The sequence below is a fragment of the Panthera leo genome, chromosome A3, assembly GCF_018350215.1.
Source record: "Panthera leo isolate Ple1 chromosome A3, P.leo_Ple1_pat1.1, whole genome shotgun sequence".
Taxonomy (NCBI): Eukaryota; Metazoa; Chordata; class Mammalia; order Carnivora; family Felidae; genus Panthera; species Panthera leo.
Window position 1 is genome coordinate 139,344,271 of NC_056681.1, and position 18,579 is coordinate 139,362,849.

General features: G+C 51.2%; 1 long non-coding RNA gene across 2 annotated transcripts; it reads left to right on the forward strand.

The window, feature by feature from the left end:
* Positions 1-8,422: 8,422 nt before the first annotated feature.
* Positions 8,423-16,017, forward strand: LOC122216675. 2 transcript variants are annotated; one of them, XR_006201036.1, is made up of 4 exons: positions 8,423-9,391; positions 13,995-14,148; positions 14,892-14,958; positions 15,862-16,017. It is a non-coding gene; the product is annotated as an uncharacterized LOC122216675 (long non-coding RNA). The 2 variants fall into 2 exon arrangements; XR_006201037.1 differs by having other exon boundaries at positions 13,998-14,148.
* The last annotated feature ends 2,562 nt before the right edge of the window (positions 16,018-18,579 follow it).

The following is an 18,579-nucleotide window of genomic DNA, read 5'->3' on the forward strand; positions in this document are numbered from 1 at the left end:
CATTATGCACACACACACACACACACACACACACACACAAGTGGTCTCTGAACAAAACTGCAACTATCTTTTGAACATCTGACAGCAATCCTCGGCCCGGCTCTGCCCAGACTCTGCAGGTGGCGGCCGAAGTGACACGTGGGGTCACATGGGGTGTGGGGGCCACGGGGCACTGGCCTGGCGAGGGCAGGATCCCGGATCTCAGGCTGGGAATAGACCACGTGTCTCCAGTTAAACCAGAGCTAACGTTGCAAGACCTGTGCCCCCGAATCTGGGGAGCTGTGATCTCTGTTGGTGCTTTTATCTTGCTCCTCAAAGGCAGGAATAAGGGACGAGGGCTTTGTCACTCCTACCCCTGCTGTGCTCCACCTGCTGTCACGAGGCCTCCGCAACCCTCATTTCAGGAACTAACTCGCCTTTTAAAACTCAGACCAATCCGTTTCTGAGGTGCAGGATAGTCCTAGTCTCATCCCTCAACGGCCCTGCCACTGACACGTTTACATCATGGGTTCTGGATCCTGGCTTTAGTTTTTTGTTTCGTTTTTTTCCTTTGTAACTCAGACTCTGTGTGGTGTGGTTTCTTCCCCGAAAGCCCAGACTCCCCACCGCGGCTTCACCTGCCCGTCCCCATGGTGGTGACTCTCTTGCACTTTCTCAGCCCGGCCCGTGTCCCCAAGAGCGGGGGGGCCGTGGTCCTGGGGGACAATGGGCTACCTGAGCCTCGACTCCTCCCCTCAGAAAGACAACGCTGACAAAACCACCTGTTCTGCCCTCATTCACTTTGTGGGTGAGAGAAGATGTGTGTCTGGTAAACAGCGGGTTCACGTGAGCCCGTGGCCAACGCCCGTGGCCCACAAAGCGCTGACCCGCGCCTGCTGTCTCCCTCCAGTTCTCATCGAGGCTTCCGTGTGCCTCTCCGCCCCTCCCCCAGGCAGACCGGCCCCCCGAGGTCTGACCCCTCCCCCTGCTCTGGGACCTGACCCCCCGTGGTCCCTCCCCAGGCCTGACCCCCTGCGGTACACCCACGGGACGCCGCAGGCGGCTGCCGTCTCCACCGCGCGCCCAGGCGTCTGTCTGTCCACGTCCGAGCAGCACCGGGGTTAACGCACCTCCGTGCTCGGTGTATGCCGGGCACCCCACCAAGGCCGCGCGAGGTCGTTTCCCTCACTTTTTATAGCAACTTGCTCCTGACGTGCTTTTCGTCGGCTCGTGGCCCTGCCCACGGGCTATGAAATTGTAGTAACTTGGCCGAGTCACGCGCGGAAGGAGAGCCGGCCTGGGGACTCGGTCAGCTGGGTGGTGAGGACCCACGACCTCACTCTCTACGCTGAAGTGCTTCCTGTCGTGGTTCTTACTGCCGTGGGCCGATTAGTGGCAGCGACGGGCCCATGTAAGGAAACGGGTAGACGTGGCGCTTGGACACAGGTCACCACTTGGGATCTCACCCGTCTGTGAGCGAATCCTCCTGCCTTGCCCCCTCGTGCAACGAGAGGTAACAAGCGCTGCCTTAAGTTCTTCCCTGGAAAACAGCGAGAAACCAAATAGAATGACGCGTGTGAAGCTCCCGCAGGTTACGGTTTGTGAGGCGGACGCAAGCGGCCCGTCCCGTCGCGGGAGTGTCGCTGGGAACCAGAGCCCGTGCGGCCGCTGCTCAGGGGACTGGAGGACGAGGCCCGAGGTGTGGAGGCCGCAGTTTCCTACTCCACCTTCTCCTTTGGCACGTCAGAGGCAGAAGGGGTTACGCGCCCGCTAATGTTTTCCTTCTCAAAATCCCTGTCTTCAGGTTGAACACATTATTTGTATTTGCTCATTGGTTTTGAGATGCCTGGTTTTAGCCATCGGACGTGGACAGACAGAATAAGGTGCATTTTATTAGCCATGGCCGTGCCGAGTGAAGGCTCTTTCCTAAGGCTATGCTGGCGTTTGGGGAGCCTGCTAAAAGTCATTCTGGAATGGTTACGGGCTGCAACCTCACTGCTGATTTCATTCCCTTAATTATTTTAAGAACATGGCTTTTTAAATCTTTTTATTTATTTTTGAGACAGAGAGAGACAGAGCATGAGCAGGGGAGGGGCAGAGAGAGAGGTGGACACAGAATCCGAAGCAGGCCCCGGGCTCTGAGCTGTCAGTACAGAGCCGATGAGGGGCTCGAACCCACAAACCATGAGATCATGACCTGAGCCGAAGTTGGATGCTTAACCGACTGAGCCACCCAGGTGCCCGTCACCTTCTTTTTAAATTTTTTTTTTAATATTTGTTTATTTTGGGGAGAGACAGAAAGAGAGCACAAGCAGGGGAGGGGCAGACAGAGAGGGAGACAGAATCTGAAACAGGCTCCAGGCTCTGAGCTGTCAGCACAGAGCCCGACACGGGGCTTGAACTCACGGACCGTGAGATCACGACCTGAGCAGAAGTCTGAGGCTTAACCGACTGAGCCAACCAGGCGCCCCAGAACATGGCTTTAAGATGCCTTTGTACACACTCATCTACCGTCTGGGAACGGAGAGCCACTCTGGTAACTCTTGGATGACCCCCTAGGCACACCTGCTGAGTTGCAAAAAATCAGTCTTCATCAGGAGGCGGATACAGACCGACCTGGTTCAACGCAGAAGTGACAATTTTCAGACAAATGACCACAAATGAATACGACTTCAGATAGTGGGTTTTTTTTTCTAAGTCACTTATGTAAAAGATCGTATCGACATGACAGAGTGAGCTGGATATTAAGAACGGCAGATGCGCCTTAAGACTTAATTCTTCTCATGCCTCTGGCGCCGTGTAGACAGTTCCTGAGGCACCAGGCTGGACAGCTGGTGGCAGCGGAAAACCACACTGGATGTTTGGTCAGAGGCGGTGACCAGCCCCTTGCGAGGAGAGTCACTGCCCGGTGTCCTCCTTCCAGGTTCCCTCCTCCCACTTCTGTAACGTTCCCGCGTCTTTTCGTGGCTTGTGGTTCTTTGTTTCAGTGCAGAACGAGACCCCGTTGTCTGCACGGACCCGGGTCATCCATCACCACCTGCTGAAGGGCGTCCTGGTCGTTAACAAGTTTTGTCGATGATGGAAGAGGTGCTGTGAACGTCTGTGTGCAGGCTTCTGAGGGGACGTGGTTTTAAACTCTGGGAAAATACGAAGATTTACTAAATCATATTTTCCAAGCAGGAATCCGTGCAAATTCTGTGTAGGAAGAACGCTGAGAAATTAGTCCCATAAAAAAGAAAGGCCTGCTGAAGGGTTGCATTATCCTCGTGACGATTTACCGTCGCTTTGCAATCCCGTCAGTTGTAACCCACTAAGTCCTAGAGGGTGATTTGGAAACGACCACTCGGACCTGAGGTGTGACAGGAGCCGTGGCGCTCAATCACCCTGATGGGGTCAGCACACCGGCAGGCGAACCTGAAGGATGACGTGGGAGACGGGGACACGGGAAGAGAACATAAATCACACTGGTGACCGCAGCAATTCTCTGGGAAGCTCACGCCGTCCCAGAATCCACCCCCCGAGCACTGCTTTCTTCCCCTCTCGAGAACACGCCCCTCCAATCATGCCTTGTTTCTGAAATCACCACTCACTCCCTTCCCGTGACCCACCCCCCACTGCCCGTGACACCAGACCACGTTTTGCTCGATGGTGACGCATTCCGAGGCACCTTTCCCCGTTAGCTTGTGCTCTCTGGGCGCCACTAACCCGGAACACTCGGGTCTCTGCTTCGCTTTCGAGCTCTAACTTTCTTCCCCTTCTTCCTTGCCCCGCATTGAACTTTGACACGTTAAAAAGTTGTTCTCTTAAAGGTCAAGGACACAGGAAAGACACTGCTGGTGCCCCTGTCCCCAAGGCTCTGAGGGCAGCTGGCCCTCCAGGCACAACATGACACGTGGGGCCTCCCGGGTGCCTGCAGGAGCTCCCCCTCCCTCCCGCTCTGTGCTCCACCACAGATCCTGTTCTAGAAAGGTGCTCGTGTGCTGGAGGATGAAGACAGGCACCCACCTGTTCGGACACAGCCGACCCTGCACGATGGGGAAGGTGGCAGGCAACTGGACACGAGGTGGCCAGGGCTCGTGGCTGAGTCCACGACGCTGGAGCCTCACAGCACCTCCGTTCGGCTGGTGGGATGAAAACATGGCCGTGTGGCCCACCCTCACTAGTGTACCGAACCGGGAGGGGTCCCAGTGCGAAGGGCCGAGAAAGGCGGGGTCAGTGCTGATGTCCTTGCCTCTCAGTCCAGTGGGTGGGCGATTCGGATGTTATGTTATCGGCACCTGCAGGACCACTGCCCGTCTGGGGACGCAGGGTCGCCTTGTGGCCCGAGAGCCCTGACGTAAGAGCCGTTGTCTCTGTAGGGGACAATGTCGTCCCTGAGTGCAGGGGCCTCTGACCGGGCTCTGCAGCCTCGCACCCACACTGCCCTGCACATCCCCTCCCAGATTCGTCACCATGGAGACAGGGGGCGTGCCTGACTCCTGTGACTCTGGCACATTCCCTGCTCGGCTCCCTTCTCAGTCTTCCGTTCTTGTAACATCACTACTGTTAATCAGAACTGAGTCCCATTGTGAGTGCGGCCGAACGTGGCAATCCGGGCACCACCAGAAGTGACCCACAGGGTCGGGAAGTTGTTCATCTGAAATCAGAGGGGCCGCGTGGCCAAACTTGTCCAGTCAAGTTCTTCAGTGGAGAGAATTTATATTGAAGGCATATAATCCATTTGGACACTTGGTTGCAAGTTAAAAAAAACAACAGCTCAAGTTGAATTAAGGAAAAAGGCAGTTTTTGCACATCTCTCATTGGAGGTTTGTCTCAGACTTAGTCAACCCTCAGGCAAAAATGGTATTCCCAGGACACGGTCTCTTTCCATGGTTTTAAAAGTCTGTTCTCTTCCGAGGCGACTTCGCGTTCAAGCCCGTCTGTGCTAAGATCACTTCCAACAGCTCCCCGTCCAATCCTTAATGCCAGCGAAGGACGCAGACACCCCGCTCACGCTCAGAGCCCGAGCCTGTACCTGGGTCACGTCAGAGGGTCACGTCACCACGGTCAAACTCTCCACGGTCCCGGTGTCTGCGCCCGGGTCTGGTCTCCCGAGCAGCCGGGATGCAGCTGGTTCTGTGACACCAGGTATGTGTGGTGGTGGCACCGGGGGATCGGGGTCTCAGCTCGGAGACGTTTCAGGAGGCTTGGGAGGTTTCGGACAGTAAACAGACCGACAAAACAAAGCCAGCAAACGCAAGTGTACCCACTGCACGCGATCGTTTTACAACGTGGCAGAAATTCCCTCCACTGATTGCAAACGGTGATAGTCTTTAAAATTCAGCCTTCTTGAATCATATTCCTTGTCTTCTAGGATGTTACGATTTCCTCCGGTACAAAGGGATGGAATCCCAGAATTTGAATCAGAAACGGCAAAACTGCCATAAGTTTGCTTTCCTGCAGCAACAAATTAACTTTAAATGGTCTTATCTAATCAGGGCACAGATTACTCATTTTTATCAGGTTTATTGGTTAAGTTTGGTCAAGTAGCTCATTTGGTGACTTATTTTTAATTGTACTTATTTTAAAATAATTACAGTTCCTGGTTTGTATGAGAACAAAGCAGAATCAGCCACTCTACTCCCCATGTTTACCTTATACAATTATTTGGGTAAAGCCTTTTGCTATTTTCCAACAATAGGAGAATCACTAAATTATAATAAGTTTATTTGATGGAACATCTTATTTGAGATCGTCGGTCACAGGAGAAAGTATTCAAGCTATAATGCTTTGTGGAAAGTATATAAAACAGAAGCCACAGTACTATGACCCTAAACACACACGCTTGTGCACACATCCACACATGTGCACGTGCACATAAGGACAAAGCTTAATTGTTGTTCTATCTAGATGGTGCTATTGAAGGTGATCGATGTCTTATATTTTCCTACATTTTCTAAATATTGTATAATACAATAAGCACGTGTGACTTTTTATCAGAAAAAAATAAACGTCGGGGCTCCTGGGTGGCGTCTGACTCTTGACGTGGGCTCCCGGGGCTGTGGGATCGAGCCCCACGTCAGGCTCTGCGCTGACAGTATGGAGCCTGCTTGAGATTCTCTCTCTCTTTCTCTCTCTCTCTCTCTGTCCCTCTCCCACGCTGTCTCTAAAATGAAAGAATTAAAACATTTTTTAAAACAGAAAAAATATACGTGAAGAATATGTTTTGCTTTAAATGTCTTCCAATACACAGCCGTGTCCTGACGAACGGGGGCTCCGTCCCCCCCAGCCCGTGCCTCTCAGATGCCTGTCCCCTCGTAACCCCGCCTCGCACCCCTCTGAAGCCGAATCCGCTCATCCCGCTCCCACGTGGGCCGCTCACACTGCGTCCTGCACCTGGGGACTCAGAGCCTCCTCCTCCCTTAAATGGGCCCTCGGCCACCCACCGTGTACATACTTGCCCCCGGCTTCTCCCGGAGTCACAGGGGCCGTGAGGTCCCTTCAGATTTGGGCCAGACCACTCGCCTTCTGTCACACACCGTTTTGTAGTTTCCGATGGGATCTTAATGCTCATTGGCGAGTCTGCAGGATCGCGCGTGACGAGCCAACGTTTGCTTGCAGGACGTGGACGGGTGAGGAAGGAAGGGCCCAGGGCCTCGGGGGTGGGACGATCACCCGAAAACAGCAGGTGTCGGGTGCAGTGGGTCACACGGCTACATCGTGCCGAGGGTATTTGCTGACACTGGAGCTGGGAGTCGTTTAGTAATAAAACCAGCACATAATTAACTTAAATCTTGGAGTCAGGTGGGTTTTCCTATGTCTCTTAGTTTGGTTTTCTCCACCCTTAGTTGCTGACTTATCTAAAGGACCCAGGAAACCCCGGGGAGGCGGCACAGCCCTGAGGGAATGGAAAAGCCATCAGAAGTGTGTCATTGCCTATTCCCTCAGACACACTAAGGTTTTCCACCGAACTGTGGACCAACGAACCATACCAGCACCATAATCCCCAAACTAGCTTATTTAAAACTGTGATTTTAAAATAAACCATATATGTAGGTCTCCAGCAGGTGCTACCTACAATGCAAACAAAATATCTCAGTTCTTTTTTTTAATGTGTATTTATTTTTGAGAGGGGGGAGGGGCAGAGAGAGAGGGAGACACAGAATCCGAAGCAGGATCCAGACTCTGAGCTGTCAGCACAGAGCCCCAAACGGGGCTTGAATCCACAAGCTGAGAGATCATGACCCGAGTTGAGGTCAGACACTTAACCGACTGAGCCACCCAGGAGCCTCCAAAATATCTCAGTTCTCAATGTTAAAAACAGAAGATTTTAAAAGCACACATAAAATATTTATCTATTCTTTCAAACTGAATACTTTTTGAAGAGAAATATGATAGAAGGAAAAAAGATCCTGTAACCTTTTCAAGAAAATTGCTTCCCTAAGACGCCCAGAAAAATGACTGGTCCATACTTTTAAAAACAAAATTATGAAAATTATCTCTATTTCTGAGACAGCCTAAAATTAAGAAGGCTTTGAAGCCCCTTCAAACAGTTTTTAAAAGTTCCTGTATGAGAAAGCCCTAATTATTATTTAAAATAAAACATTATTCAACATTCTCATAATCATGGAAGCTGCTTAAAAATTAAACCTAAATCAAGTTGAAGAAATATGGCTCCTTAGTGCATAAATCTTGACGCCAAAGCTGGTTGCAAGTGCCCAAAAGTACGTGCTGTGCACAATGCAGACGAAGCTGCTTTTCACCCCAAACCTCCTTTGACGGTGGTTGAGTGGAGTTGAGGTTAGGAAGGAGGATGGGCTGGTCTCAGCTTGGGTGTGAGGACAGCTGGGTTTCCGTCACCTCCTCTTACGGCTTCCACCAAAAGTCACACGTAAGGACCTGTGTGATTGCACGTGATGAAGTCAATGCGTCTAGTGACTTGCGTGGGGGACGTGCCGGAGGCCTCTCCACCCAGGAAGGTCCAGCCTCCTCTGGGGAAGGCGACTGAACAACACAGCAGGTCACACAAACTCTTAACGGCTCGTGGCAATGCTGAGAAGAAACCAGTGGGCCCTGATGGGAGCCAGCTGTCCCTCGGGACCGACTCTGGCTCAGTCTTCGGATTCTGTGTCTCCCTCTCTCTCTGCCCCTCCCCCCTCTCAAAAATAAATACACATTAAAAAAAAGAACTGAGATATTTTGTTTGCATTGTAGGTAGCACCTGTGGGAGACCTACATATATGGTTTATTTTAAAATCACAGTTTTAAATAAGCTAGTTTGGGGATTATGGTGCTGGAGAGGAGGAGAGAGAAAGAGTGGAAACAGTCGCAGGGACTGACGAGGGATCTGCCCCCCAAAACCACTGATGGGGAGGAAGGAGGGGGTTTCCATGCCGCCAGGATTCTGTAAACAGTGGAGCGCAGAGTCCGACGTTCCAGAGCTCGGTGCCCGGCGGGGCTCCGGCCAGGAAGTAGGGCCAATCCCCAGGAGCGGGCAGCGGGGTCTCGGGGGTCCGTGTGCCACGTGGGGAGAAGCGGTTCCCCCGCTTGGAGGGCGTTTGGTAGAGGCCATGCGGCCTCCCCTCGGGCAAAGGTCCCAGCGGATCCTGGAGAGCAGCCCCGTTTGCTGGTTTGGGGACAAAGACGCCAGAGTGGGGTGGCACCAGCTGTGTTGTGGTTTGCCTTAATCTCTGAACCTCTGCCCTCGTGCGGTTACACGAACGTTTTCTGGGGCAACGTGGGACCACCGCTCAGCAACGTCCTCCCCAGAGAGTCGGCTGGAGTCCGCGCCAGGGGGCCTCTGAAGTGCGGGCTTTTGAAACACAGCGCATCTGAGATAAAACCAGAGAGGGAGGTGCGGCCCTGCAGGCAGCCGGCTGGGACACGGACAGGGTAGAGGCGGGGAGTGGACGGAGGCCTGAGACAAGCGAGGGGTGCTCGACCGCAGGTCTGTGAGCGCACAGAGCTCCCGGGGGTCGGGGGGTCGGCGATGAGGGGGCTGGGCGAAGCCACGCCCACTCTCCCACGCGCACCTGCACTCGCACTGATCCACCCCAGTCCGCTAAGCAGTGCCACCTAGTGGAGAACGGAGCCGTCACACCAAGCCCCGCCCAACAAATTGTTACTGCGTGAAGAAAACAACGGATTTGGGGGTTGCTAGTTTATTATCACAGAAATTAAGCAATGAGTTTCTGTGTTTGCCCTGACTGATAAGTCGTGAACGGAAATGATTTGCAATGACGCACCACTCCTGGAGGAAAACGGTTGAGGAGAGGATTGATTGTCAAATGAGCACAGAGCCCCTGCTTTGCCCATTGTTACCATCCAGTGTCTACACCTGGGGACTCCGGTTTTTACCTCAGACAGCAGAACTCACCTACATCTGACTTCTAAGATCTGGAGGGATCCAGAGAACAATCATTTTAGCTTTCAGGTGAGTTCATGCCGAGAAACATTCTTGACCTAAGAATGTAAAACTAAAATGCCTTTGGGCCAAAAGCTGAACCCCGCCTTGCCATGTGGAAACAGACCTCACGGGCTCCCAGTTCACAGTCTTTGAGAATCTGAGTAGCCTGCAGGGAGGTCAAAGTTTCTCTACCTTGAGAATTACACCATCGGCACTTGCTAATCAAGGATGTGTTTGTGGAAATGATGAGCCTTCAGTAATATCCCACAATTTCCAAGAAGTAGTAATTAGTAAACAGTGTGCAAATAAGGGAGGAAATATCTGAGGACACAACTATACAATTTAAAAGCTTGGGATGGTCTCACCCCTAAGTGACAAATGAAAGTTAAAACCCATCATGTTACGGATGGCTTTTCTTTACTATTTCCCGGTGGCAACGGATGTGCCAAGAATTTATCCAAGAGTATGTGATCTCTGACCACTGCTGGCAAGAAAACGAAACTAAAAGAAATACATGCAACCATCAGATTGGAACCTATTGAGGGGAAGGAATGAACACAAAAGAAAAACTAAGGCCATGTTTCCAAAAATTCAAATATTAGAAGAAAATGTTCAGCCCACTGGCAATAATAGACATTAAAATTAAAAGCTGACAATTTTACAACAAATGGGCGAATATGGGACGTTCACACACATAATCTCACACACGCACACACGCGCACAGGCCACCCCAAGGGTTGGCCCAGATGAGGGAAACGAGATCTTCTGGACGTGTTTACGTGGGAGCGGAGAGCAGCCCAGTGTGTTTTCCCTCAAGCACGTACACGTTCCGCCCCCAGGAAATGATCCTCAGTGGGGAGTTATTTACACACACATACGACGTTAGTGTCCATACATCCTGTTGTTAGCATCACAGCCACACTGCAGGGAGGTTGTACCAGTTGTTATGTGTATGTCATGCGGTTATTAAAACTTCTCCTTCCAAGTGCCTACCGGAAGTGATAAGTTAGAGGTTAAGAAATAGAGCTGGTGGCCTATTACATGGAGTGGAATCCCATTTCACCTAACTCGGCAAATATGTGTGTCTACACAAGCAAAATTGTGCATAGTGCTAGGCAAATTTTGAACACGACTACCACTGGCTAATTGATTACCTTCTATATTATAGCATTTCAGAATGAGAACGTATGCTTCTTTCTACATGAAATAAAATCTACACGATACATGCATGTGTATACAAGCATGTGGAAGAACATTTTTACTTCATAAGGTTTTTTTTTGTTTTTTTGTTTTTTTGCTTGTAAGATAATCCAGAACATTATTGCTGGGGTTGGTGGACAGTAAGGTTTGGCTAAAAGGGGGTTGATGTGGGGACACTTGGTGGACAGTAAGCTTTGGCTAAAAGGGGGCTGATGTGGGGACACTTTGATGGCGGAGCTATTCCATGTGGTAGGAGGGCGGTGAGGGCATGACGACGTGACATGAGTACTTGTCCCACTCACAGAGCAGCTCTCTCCTCCCCCGAGCCCCGTGTTTCCTTTCTTTCCTCCCCAGTTCTCCGGTGCTGGAGAACACTTCTGTTTTAAATTCTCTCTGTTAAAATAACTTGCCCGGCTCCTATCCAAGTAGACTTTCACTGGCAGGTGTTCCTTATGAAGTTCAAAACCAGGCAGAACTAAGCGGAGGTGACCAGACATCAGAACAGCTGCTTTCTCTGGATGGCAGAGGGCGGGCAGGTGGTCGGGGAGTCCGGGGGGAGCCGCCGAAGGTGCCCTCATCCTGGGGCAAATACTCTACTTCAAATAAAAGTTATTTCTAGCACAGGCACCGAGCCACGAACGCACCGGGAGAACTCCAACTTCCAGTGCCCCTAAAATACCCGGTTAAGTCTCACAAAGGGGACAATTCAACCCAGCGCTAAACTGCATGTGGACTGCTGTAATAACGCTGCAGCGTGGGTGCAAAAACACTCCCGTCTCATTTTTGTTTGAAAGAGCTAAAATAAGAGAAGATAAACCCCAGGAAGCTTTGATGTGTCAAGTTTCTCAGTTGGTATTATTGTTTAATTTCCAAAGTGGGCGGTTAGGTGATATCTGTTTGTTCTGCTGTGGGCAAAGAACACGCTTTAAATCGTTTCTATCTTTACAAAATTGTTAATGTCGATTCCAGAGCCTACAACACTATGTCCACTTCTGTGCGCGTTCCGTGTCCACTGGACAAGGGGTTAGGTTCTGCTACGGACGGTGGTGTCCCTGTGGCGTCAGGGGGCTGACCGGTTGCTGGTGTTCTCAGGGCTCATGGGTCCTTGCTGATTTCCAGTTACTGACAGTGGGGTCTTGAAATCTCCATGAATAACTGTAAATGTGTTTATTTCTCCTCTCTGTTCTACTAGGTTTTGTTTAAATAAGGAAATTCTTTTACTAGGTGCATAAACATTTGGGGTTTTTATGCCTTCTTGGTGAAATTAAACTTTTTAAAATCATTATGTGACATCCTCCTTTATGCAGGAACTGATACCACCTGATTTCAGGACGTAATAGAAAGCCGTAGCAATCAAAACCATGTGACATTGGTCAAAGAACAGACAGCTAGATCAGTAGAGTGAATGGAGATCCCATAAGTATAGTCACTGATCGTTGACAATGAAGCAAAGACCGTCTTCGTAAAATGCAAAATGTAAAACTTCTTGAAGATGATATTGGGGAACACCCAGGTGGCCTTGGGGATGGTGACGACCTTTAGATCCAACACCAAAGATGGGATCCGTGAAAGGAAGGACCGATAAGCTGGACTGCATTAAAATAAAAAATTTCTTCTCTCAGAAAGACAGTGTCAGAGAGAGAGAGAGAGAGAGGACAAGGCACAGACTGGGAGAAGATATTTGCAAAAGACATATCTGAGAAAGGACTGTTATTCAAAACTCAAAATATACAAAGAACCTGGGGTGCCTGGGTGTCTCAGTCTGTTAAGCATCTGACTCTTCATTTTGGCTCAGGTCATGATCTTAAGGTTTGTGAGGCCGAGCCCCATGTCGGGCTCTGAGCTGGCAGCACGGAGACTGAGGGGGAATCTCTCCCTCTGTCGCCCCTCCCCAACTCATGATCTCGCTCGCTCTCTGTCTCTCTCAATAAAGAAATAAACTTATATACACATATGTAAAGAACCCTTAAAGCTCAATACTAAGGAAACAGCCCAATTAAAAAATGGGCCAAACCCTAAGAGACACCTCCCCAGAGAGGTTATACAGAGGGAAGTCAGCAGGTGAAATGGCGCACATATACCACCAGGGACACACAAATCGAAACAACTGTGAGACAGCACCGGGCACCTACCGGAATGGCCAAATCGGAACTCTGACAGCATGCAACGCCGGCCAGGATGCAGAGCAGCAGGAAGTCAGGGTCACTGCCGGCGGGAATGCACAGTGGAGGCCACTGCGGGGGCCACTGTGAGGGCCACTGCGGGGGCCACTGTGGAGGTCACTGCGGGGGCCACTGTGGAGGTCACTGCGGGGGCCACTGTGGAGGCCACTGCGGGGGCCACTGTGGAGGTCACTGTGGGGGCCACTGTGGAGGCCACTGTGGAGGTCACTGTGGGGGACACTGTGGGGGCCACTGCAGGGGCCATTGTGGAGGCCACTGTGGAGGTCGCTGTGGGGGCCACCGCGGGGGCCACTGCGGGGGCCACTGTGGGGGCCACTGCGGGGGCCACCGTGGGGGTCTCTTACGAAGCGAAACACACTCTTAACAAGTAGTCCTTGGTATTCACAAAAGGAATTGAAACACGTCCACACAACCTGCCCCCCCCCCCCAAGTTTATAGTGGTGTTGTTCCCAAATGCCCAAACACGGATGCCCTTCGGTGGGTGAATAAATGAATAAGCTGTGGTCGACGCGGACAGTGGAGCGTTACTCTGCGCTACAAGGAGATGAGCCATCAAGCCGTGAAAAGACGTGGACGAACCTTCCATGCAGATGATTAAGTGAAGGAAGCGGGTCTGAAAGTCTACACACTGTGTGAGTCCAACCACAGGACGTTCTGGAAAAGACAGAACTACGGGGATGGTACCGAGACTGGTGGTTGCCTGGCGTCGGGGGAGGGATGATGGTCGGAGCACAGGGCTCTTAGGGCAGTGAAACTGCTCTGTCAGGTACCATGTGGGGGATTCGTGTCCTTATACGTTTGTCCCAAACCATAGAACGTGTGCCCCCAAGACTGACCCCGATGTGAACCGGGGCCTTGGATGCTCGTCTGTGGGCTCATCGGGTGTAACAAAGGCACCGTCTGGGGAGGGCAGGGTGTCTGTGGTGGGGGAGGGTTGTGTGGGAGGAGGTGGGAGGTGTAGGGGGGAGGGTGTGCGTCATAGGAGGGGGACTGGGGGGCTGGGATATGTGGGAAATTTCTCTGCATCCCCCTCAAGTTTGCTGTGAACCTAAACCCTTAAAAAGTCTTAATAAAAAGTACTCTATTCTGTACATAGAATAACAAGCCAGTTCCAGTCACTTGTGAAGAGAAATCACCATTATGTGCACAGAGCACTAGTTTGGGGTCTACGTTTAAATGTTACTCATGAAAGAGGCAAATTGAGAGGCATATTTGTAGTTTCTGGCATGAACACTTGTCCTTTCCAGCAGGTTACAGGCCTCACGGCTAACACATCGGCTGCACAAGCCGAGGAACCTGGGGATCCCCCCTGGACGGCGCCGAAGTCCCGCCTGCAGGGGTTGCCGGACTAATGATCTGTCACTTTCTGTAAACACTCATCTCAGACCCACGAACCCACAGGTATTGCATGAAAATTACATTAAGGAAGCAACTCATTTAATGGTGTTGACAGAGTATCTAAAAATATCAAGGGTCAGTGGGAGAAACGTCTCATCACCACAGTGTCTGGCCTCCACTGACGGAATGTATTTCCTATTAAATCCCTGTCAAATTACATGAGACCAGAAAATTAACAGGATGGGCACACAGGCTGCGAGCTGCACACGTGGGCCTGTCCGCCGACCTCCGGCGGGCGGGGCGGTCCTCGGGGGGCAGGGCTCGGTTCCAGGTTTCAGATTCCCATCTGAGACCCTCTTCCGCTCAGGGAGGGCACAGGTGGGCCACCGGGAGCCTCGAGCTGGGTCCCGAAGGACTGGATGCCGAGTGAACGTGCAAGTTCTCTCGCTCGGCGGAAAACCCACTCGTGCTCGGGCCACCCAAACAATCGCCAACGGAAAGTAAACCAGGGTCCGCAGCCTCAAAATCCGGGTGCTCTGATTCAGGGCGAGCGTAGGTTCCGGTGAGGCAGGTGAGGGGGGCCGGTCACACCTGGCTGGGCCCCGAGAGCCATCCTGCCTCACTGGTCCCTGTGGCAGGGGCTAAAAATCCCCCAGGAGGCGGACACCTGTGTTTGCCAAATGTTTTCTCCTTCCCCTGGTCTCTGCTTCTGGGACTCGGATCACGTCATGGCTCACTGGCACTGCCTTCTTTCAATTCATTTTAATTTTTTCAGTAGTTTCTTCTCTGTGTTTTCCTTCGTCTAGGTTCATTCGCTGAACCTTAAAGTTTCTGGACCCTTTCTTCTGCGATGTCCAATCCATTAACTCACATGTCAGATATTTTAGTTTCCATCTCTAGAAATTCGATTTGGTTTAAAAAATACAGTCCAGTTCTCTTCCTGACATGCTCCTACTTTCTTTTGCCTTAGTAAACAAAGTCTCGTAACTGGTTTTCAACCCACCTACTAATTCTATAATAGGTGATGTTCCCAAATCTGTTTCTATTCGTTGGTTTCGTTGTCACATACACTGGATTCTTCCACCTCTTTGCACGCCTGGCGATTGTTACTGATGCCAGAACTGTAAACGTTACCCTTGCCGGGTCCTGAATAGTTTTGACTCCTGAAACGTTCCGCAACTTTGTTCGGAGAGGCGGAGTTACTTGGCTGCATTCTGTTCTTCTGATGCTTCTAGAGAAGGATCAGAGAAGCTCGTGCCGTGTTCTGGAAGCAATGCTTTCTGACCATTTCTCCCAAATTCCTGTGAGCTACAAGGGTTCCCCCCCACCCGCCCCTGACCTTAGAAAACACTCCCTCCCCAGGGGACCCACACTTCTCTTTAAAGCTTACACTTCACAGCAGTGAGGCCTTGGAAGTGGAGGGTTTGGGTACAATCCGTGTCTGTCGTAAGAGGGAAAAGTGCAGATGGCTGAACCGAAGAGCTCAGACAGCAGGCAGGATGCGGATGTCAGGGGTTCAGAGGAAATTCGTCCCGGGCCCCCCACCTGAACTCGAGGCAGAGACAGATTACAGCCTCTCGCACGGGAAAAGTCCAGTAAAGAATTCACGAAAGATTTGAAGCTGAAATGAGGTCATCAGAATATACACCCAGTGAGTGCCATTGGCTTAGGATGCGGCAAATTCTGAGCAAGACCTCCCGGGAACAAAGTGAACAGGAAGGTAAGGCCACAACACTTGTATGAACTGAAATATGTTGTTACATTTCTTATGCTCAGTGCGTTTGCTTGGAACTCAGCAGCAACATAAGGAAATATTTATGAAGCACAACGTTCTAGGAGAGGGAAGAAGCGTGCGGGGGACAGACAGACACACGGTTCAGAGCAGCATAATTCACACTGTTCTGGGTGTTGCTGGAAAAGCACAGCATCCCACAGGCGTCATAAAAATAAAATATTTCTCAAAGAGTACTCACAAGAAGTATGTGTTTTTAAATTACCAAAATGTGTGTCTTTTATTTTTCTATATGTTTATTTATTTATATTGAGAGAGAGAGAGGGAGAGCATGTGTGGGTAGGAGAGGGGCAGAGAGAGACAGACAGAATCCCAAGCAGGCTCCGTGCTGTGAGTGCAGAGCCCAACACGGGGCTCGATCTCATGAACCGTGAGGACATGACTTGAGCCGAAATCAAGAGTCAGGTACCTAACTGACTGAGCCACCCAAACGCCCCGAGATGGATGTCCTTTAAAATGAAGAATGTTTCTTTTATTTCTTAAATGAAAACTAGCAGTTTTCACTGAGATTTATTTTTCCTTATCTTGGTTGATTAAAAGTCACAGAATACAATATTCGTTAGAAGAACAACTCTAACATCAGCCGATGCATAATGAATGTGACGATTACATAACATCTCAGATGTACTAAATTGCTTGAGCTCACTACCCCTGAAAAGTTACTACAGAACTATATAATCTCTCTTCCCAGAACAAAAAGTGTAACACGTCAATAATTTCAATATTTATCATCGCCTACTTTTCTCTTGGAAGGTAAACAGTTTTTCAGAGGAGAAAACGCCAGCCCGGTGCAGCTGTCCAGCTGGCGCGTCACACTCCGCTCCTGGCGGTTAACGAGAGCGAGGCCAGCGGCCCGGAGGGGCAGGTGCCTCGGCGCCTGGACACACGTGGCTTCCGGGAACTCGTTCCGAGGAGGCAGACCCTTCCCACGCCTTTTCTCGCCTCACCCGGAACTCCCGAGAAAGTCCACGGAAGCAGCGCCGCGTGTGCAAATCCGTGCATGGCTAACGCGGAATCGCGTCACGCGTCTCTTTGGCCTGTGGCTTCTGCGCGTTTCCTCGCTTTCCTTCTACCGCACGGGAGGCGGTCTGGGGCGGCCCGAGCGCTGGCTGCGCGGCCCGACCGCCGTGTCCCTCGTTTTACGTTGCCAGACGGTCGAGGCAGTGGCTCACGCCGGTTGCCTCCCCAGAACGCGCTCCCAACGATCCCGAACGAGACATCTCCGTGTGCGGATCTGCAGCAGGGGGGGCGCGCAGTTGCTGGTGAATGTAGAGGAGCGGCCCTGAGGGTGTGCGTGGAAGGCCCGGCGTGGGAACTGCCACGGGGACCTCGCCCGTTACGGTGCCCGAGCTTCTGACGCCTTCCAGGTGGTGGAAGCCGAGTATTAGCAAAATTCTGCCTTCCTCTAACTGGTGTGGAGAAAAGAGTAGTTCACACCGGCTTAACCGGGGACCGCAGACGTCCTGGCAAAACTGAGTAACTTTCGCAGAAGTTTGTTTTTGTTTCCTCTGTGAATTCTTATACTTTTCGGCGTGTGTTGGAAAGTTCGTTTCCTGTTGTTGCCAAACAGTGACCAGACTGCGCTGTCTCACCCGACGAAGTGATGTCCCCGCGGCTGTCCAGGCCAGAAGCTGAGCTGCCCCGCGGGGGCTCCGGGAACCACACGGGGTGTGGGCAGAACGCGGGAGTCTGTGGTGGCAGAGAGGACGCCCATCTCCTATCACGGGCTTAGGTGAGGGCTCACCCAGCTTCTGGAGGCTGCCTGCGTTCCTCGGCGGTGGCCCTGTCTACACTGACTCCCTCCCCCTCTGTCACCGGGTGTCCTCGGAGCCGGTGAGGACTCGGGTGCTCGCGCTGGGTCCCCCGGCACCCTGGGTGCTCTCCCATCTCAGGGCCATGTCTGTAACCCCTCCCGTCACGTGAGCCAGCATACTCACGGTGCCTGAGATTGGGGGAGACGCATCTCTGGGGGGCATGATTTCACGTGCCACACACTGCTTACGCTGGTTTTTCATTCATTTATTTGTGAGTATTACCAACAAAAATCCATCGTTTTCCCATCATATGTTTTAAGAATAGTTTCTTCTTAAAAAATGTTTTTAAATGTCTTCTATTTATTTTTGAGAGAGAGAGAGAGAGAGAGAGAGAGAGAGAGATTGAGAATGAGTGGGGGAGGGGCAGAGAGCAAGAATTCCACGCGGATTCCGCGCTGTCCGCATAGGGTCCTGCTCGGGGCTTCGGGTCACAGACTGTGAGATCAAGACGTGAGCCGAAATCAAAAGTCAGACGCTTAACCAAGGAGCCTCCCAGGCGCCCCAAGAATATTTTCTATTAGACTGTCAATATGTCTTCATTTTTGCCTTTATCACAAGGATTTTTAATGTTTTTAGGTGATGTGTGTTATAGTTATTAATGACTTATACTGGGTTTTATTTCATATTCAGGGAAGTCATAATACTTAAAACATTTTTAAATGTTCTATTTTTGATAGAATTTTAACAGTTATATTTTGTTTTTACACGTAGAGGTTTAGTCATTTTCAGACTGTACTTGTGAAAGATTTAAAGTAGGGGTGCCACTTTCCTCCTCCCCAGTTTTGCAGGCCTGGGCTCCTCCTACCCTGCGCATTCCCAGGACAGGCCTGTGTTCAGGACCAGCCCTCAGCGGGCTCTGGGGAGCTAGGGGCCAGGCCCCTGGGGCGT